General features: G+C 35.0%; 1 pseudogene; it reads left to right on the top strand.

Moving 5' to 3' along the window:
* The first annotated feature begins 1,982 nt into the window (after window positions 1–1,982).
* LOC149231319 (deoxyhypusine synthase pseudogene) lies at window positions 1,983–2,803 on the top strand (annotated as a pseudogene).
* Window positions 2,804–3,647: the final 844 nt, after the last annotated feature.

Raw genomic sequence — 3,647 nt, 5'->3', positions numbered from 1 at the left:
GCCGCGCCCATTCAAAATTACACTGGAATATCGCGCCCTATGCGTCGCGCCTCCCCAGTGCGTCGCGCCACCTGCTCTATGCGCCGCGACTCCTTCCAGCTCACAGTTTCGGCATTCAAATATGAAATTCACTTTTCCACAGCTTGACTCGGCTTTCCAATGATCTTTTGGCATACTAATGATGTTTCAAACAATGAAAATCATTTATATAGTGATGGGTTTATTTTTGCTTCTCGAAAACCCATTTTATTATGTTTAGTTTTGGCACTTTTTAACACTTTAATATAGCTCTATTTTTCAAGTTTCTTTTTTATTTTGGCTTTAAATGATGAATCTTTTTGGCATTTTTGCAGGGACAGTGGCATGTTTTGACCAAGGAAGACCAGGGTTGCGCCTGGAGAATTAAATAACTGAAGAACTTTAGAAAATTTTACAAAATACAAAATGTTGACTTTTCTTCAAAACAGAGTTTTGAAGAACAGTCATAATCCATCAATATGACGATGAAATTCGTGAAATAAAAATCCTGTGTAGAACCTCCCTCTGGCCTGTTGGCATTTGGACACTTTAACGACTCAATTTGTGAAACCCTAGACCTATGATTGACATGACTCTTTGCCCATTAAAAGATCAAACATTGACTGTCATGGACTTTAATAAACATTGATGAAAAGACCTAAGCCAGTAGGTACAAGACATGAGGGGAATGAATGACAAATCCCTTCCATCAGATTATGGCATGCTCCTAAATGGAATGCAGGTGATTGAGCAGGATGGGACACCTAAAAATGAAATGCAAAAAGAGTTTTGATCTCTGACGGAGGACTGACCAGATCGACTCTAACAGGATCATCAAGGCAGCAAAAATTTCAACCTTCCTTAGTCATCAGCACCACATAGTCAACTTCAAAATTTAGCGGTTGGATCTACACAAGCGACCTTCATCAATTATCAACATCACATGGTCATCATACATCAGCATCACCCTGTTTTGGATCAGCTTGCTAGCACACAAGTCTCAAAGGCTCAATTTCATATCAGTGTGCCTTGTCACTTCAAGATAATGAGGTTATACCTGAGGTAAAGATCATTGTGAAACTTTTAAATTTGTTAAGAATTTAGGAATGATGATAAGAAAACTACATAAGCATTAATTTGTTTCCTCATTTGTTTTTCCACCCTCATGGTATGTGCCTACACTCATAGCATCCCCTTAACCCATTCCCTATCCATAATCGTAGCACTTCACTAAGTTTTGTGATGGAATTATTGCTCTTGTTACAAGTTCTCGAGGCATTGGTTTGGATTGGCATGGAGAAATTTAATGAAGGCATTTGTTATATGGTAATTACAAAACTCATTTCTTAGTGTTCACTACCTATATTGTTGAAATTGGAAGATATCACTTTTGTATGATGCTCAAGCCTTGTGGCTATAACTCAGGTCTCGTTTGCATATCTGGACTCTTCTTTCAAAGATAAAGGGGAACAATAGTCCTGGATAGAACTTGCATACCAGAAAGTTCAGTGAAGAATATTATAGTTTTTTTTAACAAAGGAGGAAATATCAAGCCCGTAGAATATTTGCAAGATAGAAAAAGGACATCTAAATTTATTACCCTAAGAAATATCATCCAGAATATGTTGGAGTTTGGTGTTTTACTTGCTTGTACTATGCATTTGAGGATTATTATGTGTGTGTGTGTGTGAATGTTTTGGAATGCAAGAATTTTAAGGTTAAGGTTTCTAAAGCACTCTTATTCTCCTTGACTCCGTGAAAAGGTCTTATATCCACAAGTTTAATGACATTATTTATAGACCTGTAACCTGTGGAATGTTTTCCAAAACAAGTATCCTATAGCTTTGCATCTGAAAAACAGAACTCAAGCATGAACCTCATATCCAAATAATTTCCTCCATATTGTTGGGACAACAAGTCAACTGAATTTAAAGAAAATTCGTGTCTTTATGCTTAGATTCATGAGTTTTACTTCAAACCTCATTTCATCTAGTTTGTGAGACACCATTTGGTTCTTAGCAAAGAATTGCATGAGAAAAGTGTACAGGTTGATGTGTTAGTCAGCACAGTAAGAGGGGTTGAAGAAGACTTGATTAAATGTCTAGCATTGACCTATACTTGTGATTTTTCACTACTCGAATCATAGTTATGTTCAAATGAATTGAATCGAATTAGTAATGTGTTGGTGCCTAACGAAAATTAATGCAAGTTTAAAGATTGGATTATACCCATTTTTTATCATCTTTTAAAGGAGAAAAAAGAATAGGGTGTTGTTTGGACACCATCAAAGGTGATTGCTCATATGGGTAAAGAAATAAATTATTTGAGTTCATACTATTATTAGCATACAAGAATAGCATTCTGGTATTTTGTTCGGGTTTAATTGATGGTTCCTCGGAGGAATGCTCTACTTCCACTCCTTTGGTAGTTTACAACTTGTTTTTGACATTTTCTAAGACATTAGAGTTATAAATGGTGAAATTATTCATGCCAACCCACAAAAGACAGGCAAGATAATTCTAGGAGGGGTTATACCCAAACACCACACTTGTAATGCTAATATGACGTGAAATGGTGTTGACTATGTTTTTTACATTAACATTGTGCAGTAATTTGATGGAAATGATTATGGAGCATGACCAAATGAATTATTTCCTAGGGTAAAATCAAGGGCTTTGCCACTCTTGTTAAGGTTTTGTGACACAACTATTGTTTTTCCCTTGCTAGTATCACAAACGTTTGCAAAAAAAATCTAAATGAGAAGTGCCAAAGGAATACTCATTAAAAGAGTAGATGTTGTTATGCCCTTTTTCAAGTTGATTTCTTGTTTTATATTGGAGTCCTTTCATCTGTAATATTCAAGGTATTTGAAAAATATCCCTTGGATTTACTTATTCAATCAAGTAGGGGAGATATTTCTCTTTACATGGTTTTGTTTTATACCAAAAGACAATATTTTGTATGCCTCTTTACATACATTTTTATATTTTTTTCCCTTTAAATGGGTACTTGGTTATGGAATGAGACTGAGAAAAATGGATTTGGATAGGTTTGGTAGAAAGTGGTTCCAACATTTTGAAGCTTCACATTTGAAGGTTCAAATAGAGTCCTACTTGAGAAGCATTTCAAAGAAGTAAAGAGAAAAAAAACCATTCAAGATGACATTATGAATGATGATTTATTTTTAGTATTTTTAGAGGACTTGGAGTGAAAGTAATATGTATTAAGGATATGGTACAGGATATTTTTTTTCAATTTTTTAAAATATTTTTTTAAGAAACACCTTTACCATTTTTATAGATTCTTGTGTGGTGCCTTGAAAGCAAGGATGTCGATATTGATGGTCTACAATAGAGTTGGATCTAATGTTTGGTGAGGTTAAGTGGCACATAGGACATAAATTTTATATATGTTTGGAGGGAAAGGATTGAAGAACATGGAATGGGGTCATATGAACACTCTCATGATAGTGAAGTGAACATCTATTTTCTTATTGAAGGAAATTTCATAGCCTACACTAGCATTCTTTAAACATGATGGCACACAATCTTCTTGATTAAATTCAGATGACAAAAAGTGGGTGAGTTTGACAAATGTGCAACATCTGATACACATCCTCCATTTCCACT

Source organism: Pinus tabuliformis, chromosome J (assembly GCF_031772625.1).
Source record: "Pinus tabuliformis cultivar Carrire ecotype Pingquan chromosome J, CPIR1, whole genome shotgun sequence".
NCBI classification, from domain to species: Eukaryota; Viridiplantae; Streptophyta; class Pinopsida; order Pinales; family Pinaceae; genus Pinus; species Pinus tabuliformis.
The sequence above is the reverse complement of the archived record's forward strand: the minus strand, read 5'-3'. Positions and strand labels throughout refer to the sequence as shown.